Below are 12,981 nucleotides of genomic sequence, written 5' to 3' on the forward strand. Positions count from 1 at the left end.
TGCCCCTCTGCTCTGGTCAGAATGCACCTGGATGCACCTGAATGCACCAGCTTTGGGTTCCAGCACAGGAAAGATGGGACTCTGTTGGGTGGGGTAGGTCCAGAGAAGGCCATGAAGATGCTCTGAGGGCTGGAGCATCTTTGCTCTGGAGACAGCTGAGAGTTGGGTTTGCTCAGCCTGGAGAAGTGAAGACCTTTATGACAGCCTTTCCATACACAGATGAAGCCCGTAAGAAAGATGGGAGCAGACTTTTTAGCAGAACCTGTGGAGATAAGACAAGGGCTGATGATTTTAAACTGAAAAAGAGCTATTTTAGACTAGACATAAGAACAACGGTTTTTTATGCCTAGGGTGATGAAGCACTTCTAGGAAAGAGGTTGTCCAGGGAGGAGGTATGGCTGCTGAGTCCCTGGAAACATCCAAGGCCAGGTTGGACAGGGCTTGGAGCTACCTGGGCTAGTGGAAGATGTCTCTGCCCATGGCAGGGGCTTGGGCTGCATGACCTTTAAGTCCCTTCCAAACCAAACTATTCTGTGCTTCTATGATCTAACTTAGTGGAAAAAGAGATGATGTCCATAGGAAAGGTAGAAGGAAATGGCTGAGGGCAGCCAGCACCATTAATAGAGCCCACTCCTCTCCTTTCCTGAGAGACCCTCAGGAAAGCAGGAGGCTGGGAATGGGCTCCAGGCCAGATGAATTGTCCTGGCAGGCCACATGCTGCTCATGAGCCAGACACTGGGCAGCCCAGCTTGAGATTATTAAACAGCAAAATCTCATCACTGTTTATGGTTCACACACAAGCCCTGTATCCCAATCTTCTGACCCAAATATAGGCAGCAGGTTTTCAAAATCCGGACTCCAGCCCAGAACAGAATTTTCAAGCTCTAGCCACCTTTTTTCACTGGTGCTTTTGCATTTCTGATGTCAGTATCATTTTAGGTAATAATATGTTTCAAGTCAATTCACTGTCTGGCCTTTGTACACATACAAAGTCTGACAGGCAAATAAAGAAAAGAAACATATATTTGATAGATTTAAAAGCTGTTTCCATTTGGATTTCCTTTTAATAGAAACATTCTGTTGGTCTTTGGTTTTGTGAAAGTTGAAGGTGCTGGATTTTTTTAATAGAAAGCAATTCAGGGGCCAAATTTGTCTTAATGGGGTCCTGTCAATCCCTTCAAATACCACCCTGGAAAACTGCAATTAAAATGTATTTCAAAACAACAGGACAGACACTAAGTGGAAAGGGTAGATTGTAGAAATATCCTCCAGTTCATTGCCTGGGTTTTTGCAAATTCTGCATGATAGAAACATGCTTTTAAAATAGAGAGGCAAGTAAAAGAAAATAGAGAAGCTCCATAGGCAGAGGTCATATGGATCATGAATAACCCAGAGGGAGCTGCCATCCAGGACTTGAGAAGAGCACTACCTACGTGGAGTAGTAGTTCAAAGCCATGAAGACACAATGACCAAAACAACATAGGGAACCCAGCCCTGATGGGCAAGTACAGAAATATTTACAGGTACATTTTTGCTTACACAATTCAACATTTCAAGGCAAGTCTTCGATAAGAGAGTAATACACCTGTCACGCCAGCATTGCCACACAAAACCTCTCTGACAAAATAAAGCTCCCTAAGGACTAGAATACCACTTCTAATGTGCAAGGGATTATAAAACATCTGATGGAGGAAGGGATTTACAGATAGAGAAGACTGCTGGATTTCTTACAATTATTACTGAAGAAGTGTATTTTGATAGATCTGTGTTAGCACAAGCATCTGGCACAGAGCATGATGCCAGTGAAGTCGTTTCCATTGCCCTTGCCCTCTCCCTGGAATGGTCCTGCAGAAGTTCTGCTGCTCCAGAAGGCAGCAGAGCCAAAATCCTCAGCAATGATCTGCCACAGAGAAATGCTCAAGGAGGTCTCCTGGCACCCAGCTGAAGGTTACACCCACCTCCATCCTTCATGTGAGCTGCACATCAAGCACACACATAAATTAGTAGCAACAGGGTTTCCAGGAGCCAGTGTCCAGCAAATTAGTTCAAGGAAAGAGACTGCCAAATTTACCAAGGCTCCCAAACGTACCTTGAGTTTTGTGCTATTCTTTGATTATACTGACATCTAAAGGTCACCAAATTAACTGTGTAAAAACTTCCTGGCACATTCTTTCTGCTTCTGTTTCTCTTATCTGATGTCATCTCTAAAAATCAATGAACATTTGCTACATTGTTAAGGAAAATGGAAAACTGGTAATACATTACAGGTCTTTCACTGGTTTGCTTTTTAAATAAAAGGCTTACAGGGAAGGAAAAAAAAAAAAACGACAAGTCTGTTAGTAACAATACATCTGGTGGATCAAGAAGGTATGAAGAATCAGGAAGATAATAAACTATTTATCATACATCACAACTGTAGACCTGATTCATTATTTACTTCTGCATTATCCCATTGGCTTCTAAGAAGGAATTCCAGGTATTCAGCAATAAGGAAGAATAAATCTGGCCCATACATCATACATTTCAGCAGTGAATCTTCCTTTTTCAACAAATACAAGAGGGGACAGAGCTTTGGAATCACATTTTGTGCCCTGGAACACTCTGGCATCTGTCCTAGTGCCCTATTCAGTTTTACCAGACTGCAGGGAAGTAAATGGGGAACCAAAGAGCAGTTGTCTAAACCTGCCTTGCCACAGGCAGGGATTAGCCAAGTTTTCAGCACACTGGTGTCACACAGCACATGCAGATGGCTGAGCTGGACCAGTCCAGTGCTCATGATGGGTAAAAGCAGCTCCACAGCCAACTGGAGCCAGAGTTAAGTGGTGCTGGTGGGGCCAGGAACTAGCTCTCCAGAGAGGGAGGTGGGGGGATAAAGTCACAGCCCCATCTTGGTCAGCCCAGTGTGCCCCAAAAGCTGGAAAAGCCAGGCAAATCCCCAAGGGCCCTTCAAAGAGAAGGGCAGGTCTCAAAAAGGCTTAAACAGGGGGCAACTAACTTATTCACATCTCATGTCTCCAGAGGGGGGACATCCAAATGAAACAAGTCATTCTCTCAGCCTTAACCCCTGGAGGCTCCTCTGAAGGACAGCAACCCCCTGAGTTTCCTTTCTGCAGCCAAAGCAGAGCCAGGAGCTCAGACAAAGCTGTGCAGTCCAGGAGCCCCAGGCTCTGCCCCAAGTGTTTGAACATGTATATTTATATTATTATTATTATTATTATTATTATTATTATTATTATTATGCACACATGGACGCAAAGTAGCCATCATCTTCTCAGAGCCAGCTGCATTGAGGAAATGAGCACCCTGCAGCCAAGGGTAAACACCAGCTCCTGAGCCCCCTAAGCCAGGCTGCCATCAGCAGGCTGGCACTGAGTTAGACACTAATGAGATTACGATAAATAGCTTTAATCTGACATTCAGGAGTGAAAAGTCCCCACACCTCCTCTACCAGGGCTTTGAGCAACCCTAGCTGCTGCAGCTTCACACCCAAACCATGAAGTGTTTGCCTTATTCCAGCCATCAGTTTTATCATCTTAATCATGGATTAAACAACTGTATTTCAGGAAAGAAAGGGATTGGGTTTAAACAGGCAGAACAAGGGATGCTGCTCTATCTCACAGGCAAAACAGCATGGCTGGGGAAAATGTCTCCAGACTGAAGCTGGCAGAAAGTGGAGGGGTCTGAGGCAGCCAGGCTGAACAGGGTTAGGATGCCCTCAGCATCAGAGTGGACAGGGGGAGGCAGGGTCAGCATCACTCATGGTGGGACCTTGGAGTTACCAGAAACAGGACCAGAAACACCCATCAGGAAGAGCCTGCCCACCCAAGCAGAGATGCCCAAAGGAGGACACATCTTGCTGCTGGGCTGCCTGAGCAGCTGCCTCAGCACCCCTGGGCTTTGCTTCACACATACACACACACACACACACACAGCATTTGAGAGCAAGAGCAGCAAAGCCTGGGGTTTGGTGCTTATTAAAGCCTGAAAACACACACACACACACACACACACACAGTGCTCCTCGTTTCCTCCCTGCAGTCACATCTTCCCACTCCCCATCACCTGCAGCCATAAACCCAACAGCTCTGGGGCCTCTCTCACACCATCAAACCCTGCTTCCATTGGTTCCAAGGCCATCTGAGAGGGCTGCCAACAGAAAGCAGCAGACTTGCAAACACAGCGACATAAACCTTGCTCCCTTAGGGGGTGGAACAAAAAGAACAGCCAAAGATGAAAGCAGAGAGCCCTGCTGCTTTGTCCTCTACTACAATCAGACACAGCATCAGCCTAGCAACAGTGCCAGTGAATTAAAGCCTCAGTGCTGCAAATGTGCCAGTGGGTATTGTAACTCCACAGGTACATCATCACGAACGGCCAGAACAGAGCAGAGAGGCTGACACAGGACTGATTCCTGCTGCTCCCCCAAAGCACCACAGAAACAGTCAAACAAACATGGGACAAGCAAAACCAACACATGCTTTTTATTTAAAAGTGCTCATCCTGCAGAGGCTGAATCCTCCACAACACACAGAGGCCCAACCCTGGAGCAGATCTATCACTGGTAACCAGGCAAAACATTTAGTGAGGATCACTGGGATTTTTGCCCAAGTAACACTTCCAGGACTGGGTTTCAGCTGTTTTAATTTCCCTGGCAGACTGATGTCATTGGCTTGCTGAAACAAGGGCTTGAGTTGCCTTCCTTGCCATGACCTCCCCACGCAGAATTAGAAGGTTTATTTGTTCAAAGATAAAGAATGGTGACACATTAAAGATGCCCTCATTCTTCCTCTTAGATCAGCTTGACATCTGTTTCAAAAATGTTATGAAACACTCCCCGAAGCTGCGGCAGAATTGAATATTATGATATTTCACCAAGGCGCCGCTCGAGCGAACTTTCACCTCCAAGCGAAAGTTTGAGTGTCAAAAGTGAAAACAAACCATTCAGAGCCTTTCACTGGGACAGACCTTCAGTGACACTGGATGTAGGGAAATAAGTGCAGATGGTATTGTTGTGGGGGAAGTATCACCTGCCATGAAATCTCACCCTGAGCGAACATTTGGTGGTTATAAGATCATATCGTTGTGCTGCTTCGTCTAACACATCCAGGCTGGAGCAAGGTCATTCCACAGGAAGCCCTCGCACAACAACAGGGTTTTGTTCATTGTGGTTAATGGTACTAGAAGGAGGTGTGGGGGAAAAAAAAAAAAAAATTAAAGCCTAGCCAAATATTTTTGCTACAGATAAAGCAGGCTGCAGTGAGAGGGAGTGTTTTTTCCATGTTTAAAATGGGGAAATTTAAGCAGTAAAAAGTATGATGTTCATTGATAATGAGAGAGGGGGTCTTTAATAAAAAAATTTAACAGCTTGGTACATTAATAATGAAAAAAGGAGAATGCTTGCCAACTTAGTGGAATTTTCTCACACATCACAACCCAACAGTTTCAGTGTTCCTTGCAAAAATATATTTCTCAAAGCCCTTGCGTGATTCAAAATTTCTACTTCTCCTGTGGAAAGGAATCTGGAGAGTATGTTTTAGCCATGCAGAGGTGTTACAAGAGAAGAGTGATGCCAGCAGAGACACAGGCACACACTGGAGAGCATAAAGAGGATGGGGATACCTTGGTGAGGGTCTGGAGAGAGAGCAGAGAAAACTCATGGTTGGTGAAAAACTGAGGATACCATGAGGCTCATCTGTGATCAAAGCCCCTGCAAACGAGCTCCACTTTGGACTCAGACAAGCAAAGAAGCAGCAGAGTCTGTTCAAGTCCTCACCTCCATAACCACAATGCCATCCTTCAAATTTATTTTATTAATTTTTTTTAAGCACGTAAGTAGTAATGTCCCACCCTCCCAAAAAGAAATCCTAAAAAAATCTTTCCCAACCTGTTAACAGCTAAAGAAACAGCCCAAAACCATGTGTCTACAAAAGCAGATGACTATGCTTTTAATTAATATTCACAATTTCTTTTATTCAAGGTGGTGAACCATAATGACTTCATTCATTCATTCATCCACAGGAGTCAGCTCAGCCTGTGCTCCCGTCTCTCTGGGATAAAAACCACTCGGTGCCTTCCACCTCACACCATCCCACAGCCAGGAGAGTGAAGCCCTGGATGGCCTTGTAGGAGCAAAGTGACACCAGAAAACATTATTGTGTCTTCAGCATCATCCCTAAATTTGAGTCTCTGGGAAACCTTGCTCAGCACAGAAATGTGAGAAATACCAAACTTTCCCCAAAGGATCTTAATGTGGGATTACAATTCCTCCAACTGTCCCTATCTGCCTCCTGAAATGAGCAGGCACCCAGGGCACAATCCTTGGGCCATCAGCACACAGGAAAAACAATGGAAAAACTGAAAACGTGCCCCTCCCTCCCAGTCATTCTCACTGGGGAGCCATTAAGTGCCTCCTGCTATTGCTTTTTTAATTTGTGGGTGATTTCAGGGGCCACAGAAGGGATGGACAAAGACACCTCCTCAATACCCCATCAGCCCTGGCATCTCCACACAAACACCCTGCTTCTCCAGAGCCTCATGGGGTCCTTGCACGGCTCTGGGAGATCAAATCCCTTCAGATGAGCCCAGAAGCAGAGCCAAACAACTGCTGACACAGTACAGGTGCTAAACAAGAAAATGGAGAGAAAAACGGTTAATGGGTTTAGATATACCCTTAAATTCAGGATGGCCCCAGGACCTCTGAACACTGTCTGCAAACCCAACCTATCAGTCACTGAGAGCAGGGGCTCCTCAGCCTCTTTGAGTCCTTTCCAGGACTAAAACACCACTATTAAGTTGGTGAACATGATTAAGCTGAGGCACATTGACCTCTGCAGTCACGTGTCATTACCTTTACAGGGATGGGGATCTTCCTTAATGTAGAGCTCTTGCAGCCATATGGACTAAAGATACACAGCAGGTAACAGCTCTGCAGGGTGGGCTTGCAGGCATTAAAAGCTTGTCTGTGTTTCCCAGCTGTGTCAGGTGGACAAATAAACCAAATAAACCAAACCGTGCCTCCAGCCTGAGCTTGGCCTGGCTAGTAAGTCTGGAGCTCGCCTGCCTCCATCTACACCCTGGAGTGGCTGGAAAGCATCTTTGTGTGTGGTGGCATTCATACAGAAGGAAAGGGTTTCAAATAAAAGAATTGACCCACCTCCAGCCAAAAGCCCAAAGAGAGTCTGAGTATGAAGTGTCCAGACAAGCTTTGGAAAACCAGCATTTACAGGAGCACATTTCACAGACATTACTGAAAAGCTTCTAGAGGTTAAACACAGGAGTAACAGCCTGACTTAGAATTCCCTACCTAAGGCTGTAAGGGACCCCAAAATTCCCCTGAGCTCAGGTGAGAGTGTGATCTGCAGTACCCAACAGGTTTGATCTGCATTTCCACATCAGAGCAACAAACATTCTGGTGGTAATGTACTGCTCCATCTGCAGAACTGACCATGGTCAAACATTGGAAGGCTCATAAAAGAGTTCCTGGAATTCCTCTTGTCTGCCAGCAACCTGGAAATCTCTCCATTTGAAATGAGAGACAAAGACAACTGCCAGCCCTAAGACTATGGGCAAATCCTTAGGGAAAGAGGTGGGACATGGGAGCTGTGGTGGGACAGTGAAGCTGGTGAATCCTCTTCCTCAGGACAGCCAGAACTATGGCATCAAGATTTTATTGCACTTTTTCAGGATGAATATGCATAGACAGAGAGGAGAAGAAAGGAAAAAGCCTCTGTGCCTGAGCCCAGGGCAGGTGTGATTTGTGCCTTGCATGCCAAGCAACAGGCACATGGGTTCACAGTGTGATGTAGCCAAGGCAAACAAAACACAGCAAGGCCCAATTTTGGCCCCCTCAGGATCTATAAAATGGCCTCTGGGAGCTGTGGGGGGCAGTTTATTCCTAATTGTGTCTTGTTTAACTTGGCTCTTTAACCAGCAAATCTTTTGCTGTCTTGGCCAGAGTCCTCAGTCTCACACCTTGGTGGGGCTTACCTCTTTTCTTGGATTGGGAAGTTAAAGAAATCCCTTATGTTGACACATGTCAGATGTCTTTGATCAAAACTCACTAATTTTTATAAGAAGTAGTTAGGATGACATGCTGAGAACCTCTCCAATGCATAGGGAAAATTCTTCACAAAGAGGAAAAGATCCTCCCTTTCATACTCCAGCTTCACAGATTGCCATCATCTTTGTCTGGGTTTTCCCCTCCTAACCAGCAGCAAAACAGAGACTTATGCCCAGCAGAGGTGAAGAACATCCTTCTGCAAACACAGGTATGAATCCCAACAGCCTCACTGCTCACTGATACACAAAGTGAGTTTAAGGAGAGCCCTTCTGAGGAAGAAGCACCAAAACCTTCCATTTATGCTTGGACAGAGACCTCCTTGACCTAGAAGAAGTGAACAGCTGGTATTTTTCACACAGGAATAACACTGCACCAAACACACTCTGGAACAGTAGGACCAGAGCCTACTCTGATGAGTCCAAGAGGATAATTCCCCCTTTCTGCAGTCATTTGCCATCAACCACATTAACAAGCCCAGGGATGCTGGAGCCTCTGGACCAGGCAGCCTCCAGAGCAGCCTGGAAGCTCTGTGGAAGTATGTGAAGCCCCTGGGTATCTTCCAGACCAGTCTTTCCCTCTGTTTTCCCTCCATATTTCTCATTTTGGCCCAGTGGGAACCACAACTGCATTTGCTCAAACTGAACAGATCCAGGCTTGAAAAATGGAGGATGAGGTGAGAAACTGTCAAGCTTCCAAAGTTTGAGGGATTTGTTAGTCTAGTGCAGGGATGAAGAAACCTGAGGCAGAAAAGACAAAACATTCCAGTCCTCCCTGCTGCAGACTTAATGAAAACAACGTGACATTCAAAGAGAAGTTCACTTCATGGCAGCCCCAAGGCTGGGCAGCTCGTGCTGGCCCACTGGGCTGTGTCTGCTGTAGGAAGGGCTCAGGGACACTGCCCTGCCTTAGTGGCCTGGCTGCAGAGCTCACAGCCAGCCAGGGCCCAGAGGGATGGCAACATCACACCTCAGCTATGTTTTAGCCTGTTAGTGACAAGGTCAAAGAGAGATAATGACCTTGAGGGCGGCTGCTCCCATTCTCCCGACCCCTCAATGGCTCTGTGACCTTATTTCCCCTCTCACCTGCAGGTTACCCAACCAAATTAAATCCCTCTTACCCAGGAGAGCTCCTTCAGCCATCCCTCTGCTCCTTCTGCAGGGTCCAACCCTCCCAGACTTCTACAAGTAACCTTTGCTGTTGCACCTACAACACCTGCCTGCTTTAGAAGACAGGAACTGGGGATAAGCACTCCCTTTTGTTCCTACAGCAAAAGAAACCAGCACCTACTCGGTTAGTGATGTGCTGCCTGCTGAGGCAGTGCAAAAGTTTCAGTGTTTTCCCTGAAATAGGAAATAAATTAACTACAAAACCCATCAGTTGCTTAATGCATTGCAGGTTCCTGTCTGATCTGCTCAAAACTTTCTCAGCCCTGCCAGCTCCCAAGCATCTTCCTCTGGTGTGTATGTCTTGGATTATCATTTCACAGGGGAGTTCACTGCTTTTTTTCTAGTTTGCACCTCCTTTCCTTATTTCTGTTCTGTATTTCCCACACTTTCTGATCAGTCAATACACTGAACATGGAAACTGGATAAATCAGCATCACACCTTGTCCAATTACCTCCCATTATAACCACATCCAGATGCTACACTCAGAAGTTGCAAAAAATCCATTGGGAATGGTTATAAAATTTAAAGCATATCTATTCCTTTCCATTCCATTCCTCTGTTATCAAGATGCAGTATTTCCCCCTTTAGCATCAAATACATATATAATTTGCAATACACATAGCCCTCATCCCAAAATAGCAGAGAAAATGCAGAGTTGGACATTTCCAGCACCTGCAGACCAGACCACACCTTACACAAAGCCAAGGCCAAAACCAGGAAACCTGTGACATGAGAGAACACAAGATCTTGTGTGCAGCATAAAATAACCCTGTTTCTAATCTTTACAGCACCCAGATTTCTCTAGACCTGCTTCCACTGGTATTCTTTGCTGCTTTGAAAGCTTGCAGGCAGAACTGCTCCAGGATTCCCAGATCACCGTGTCCCATGCTATTAGTGCTTCCTGCTGGGGAGAGCCTGCATATGGCACTTATGATTTTATCAGTGTCTTGAAGGCATCTGTGATTGATTTACACACAGTTCTTTCACTTATGTCACTGACAGCCAGTGAGGCTCGAATTTACAGCAAAAAATTCCTGATCTTAATCCATAAATTCATCACCTTGTACTTATATGTCAAACCAACTTCTATTGCTCCCCCTATCCAGTCCTCCTCCTCTGCTGATGCCTCCCCACAGTCCATCATCAGCAACAGCCTCACTAATGGAAATATTTAATAAAATCAGCCATAAAACCCACTTCACAGGACTCTACCTCACAACATATTTAGTCCTGACAACTCTGCTATCAACAAAATCCATCACATGTCTTTTAATCAGCTCCCAGTAGACCAACTTTTAAAATCTGGCTTTAATCTTTTTATTCTCTGACTAAATAAATAAACTAATATTTTTTTATGTGGCACAACAACAAATACTTAGCCAATCACAAATAAGTTTCCTGGCTTTTTCTAGAAGAAGATAGTGTAGCTTACAGAGGTGTCATATTTGACCCATCTGATGCTCCTAAACCAAACCTGCATGCCATCCCATTTTCCAATCCCCTGTCTTTAACAATCTTTTCTCCAATATTCATTGCAAAGCTTTTCCTTCTATTCAGATCAAACACAAAGGTCTACAGTTATTCACTACCACTAAGTCTTTTGTTACAGTCACTATAAAAACACAATTAAAGATGGATTATGGTATGCTTATGCATAACAGTACGTTAATCCACAAATGGTCCTGTGGAAGCCACATTTGTAGTCAAATCATAGCTGGTGCAAATAAGAAAAGTGGAATTGCACCCAGAGGAGATTAATACAACAGTACCTCACTAATTCACACTGAAGGTGAGAAAACCACATTGAATATTTCCAACTAAAAGGAGCAAGAGAAGTACAAATAAATGCATCACAAAATGCTCTCCTTTTCAGTTTCAAGCGGCGAACATCATGGGGCACAGCAAGGAGAGGAGCATGCTATATATAGCTAATGAAATCCTGCTAACATTAGACATGGCTACAGCATCTGTTACTAAATCTTTGCTGAGGAGTGTACATAGACCAGCAGTTTCTAGAGAGCATGTAGGGAAAGCAATGTACTGAAATGAAGCTTTGTCAGCTTCTATTGTACATAAATACAACGCTAAATTAAGGCTTAATATTTGCTGCTGTGTCATCTCCACAGGCAATTATCATCAGTGCATGAGGTGATCCTCAGGTGATGCTAAACACCACAGCACCAGCGATTTCACTGGCTGTCCTTCTTACTCTCCAGAAAATTTTCAATCAACACAAAGGAAATTATGCCCAAGGTACAGCTGTAAGGCTCAGACCTGCTCTCATTAACTCAATCTGCATCCACAGGATGGCCCGTTGAGGAAAATTTCACCTTAAAAAAAAACTCTTGAGCATCTTCCACATGCTGAGCATCGATCCCAGAGGCCCATCCTGCAGGAGCCCCTTGCCACACTTGCCCCCCAGGCTCACTGCTCCTGGCCATCAGCAGAGCTGTGCAGGTGCAGCAGGGCTGGGACTCGATCCCACCACGTGTGACAGCTTCCCTTGAGCTCCAGATCCCCCAGGTCCAGTCCACAGGGAAAAGGAGAGAAAGGCTGATTGTTTCCCCATCACCAGCAGGGATCTGCTGATTCAGTGTGATGCCTGGAGAGGCTCCCTGGAACAGAGGCTGGGCAGTGCCAAAGGAATAAAGCAGGGATTTATTCAAAGGATTCACCTTGGGCAGTGCAAGAGCCCGGCCGTGGCTCCACCCAAGATGGACCCAAGATGGACCCAAGATGGACCCAAGATGGACCCAAGGTGGGCTCCGAGTCACGAGTTCTCCCACTTGGATCAGTTCTGCTCCATTCCCATCTTGGGCTTCATTGTCCAAGCCCAGCTCCAGGTTCTGCAGTCCCATCCTCCCAGATTGCTCTCCTCAAGTCGCTGCTGTTTGCACTTTTTGGGGCTGAAGCTGCAGCGCTGTCCTTGGCTGTGGGGCTGGAAAAGGATTGTTTTGTGTGCCTGAGCTGTGAGGAGAACTTGGAACACTTGGTGTGAAGTTCAGAGTCCCACACCAGTGCAGTGCAGAGTCTGGAAATATGAAAGCTGAAAGTTAAGGCATCAAGTGCTACCATCACTTCACTCTCAACATGGTGCTGAGGACATCACTAAAATATTGACCTCTGTTCAAGACTAAACTTCATCCCAGCTCAGGTAGGCTCTGACATTCACCTTGTTTGGGTTTGTTTCCTGCTCAACAGGCAAGGAGGGGAGAAAGGTGGGTTTGGACCTGAGGAGGACCTTTGCCAGTTCTGCATGCTACAGCAACAGCCAGTCCCTGCAGCCTCTGTCCCACTGCAATATCCAACCATCTGGATGCCCTTGTTGAACAGCTGCACCCCCTCCAAATCTGTGAACTGACCTTGTGAGATTGGGAGAGGATAAAGGGAGAGGAAAGTGAGGTGAGGGAAAACAGAGTTGCCCAGGGCAAATGCTCTCCTGTCTCTCTAACAGGTAGCAAGTGTCTTGGAGCAGTGTCTTATCTGAGAAAGGATTTTGTTTCTGCACATCACCCCCTCTTCCTTTCTCTGAGGCAGGTGTTATCTGGGATTTCAGTACTGGGGGGGTGGAGAGCACTGGGATGGCTCTCTGGAAGCATTAGCACTTGTCCTGCAAACCCCAGAGGTTACAGGGCCAGCAGGAGGGAGGGAGTTGCTGAGACCTGATGAAGTTGCTGGCTCCTGGCTGGGTAGGTTCAAGCCACTGCCCTGCCAGGTGGGAACACTTGCCACCCTCCTGCTGCTTAAACCCATTC

Source organism: Cinclus cinclus, chromosome 20 (assembly GCF_963662255.1).
Source record: "Cinclus cinclus chromosome 20, bCinCin1.1, whole genome shotgun sequence".
Taxonomy (NCBI): domain Eukaryota; kingdom Metazoa; phylum Chordata; class Aves; order Passeriformes; family Cinclidae; genus Cinclus; species Cinclus cinclus.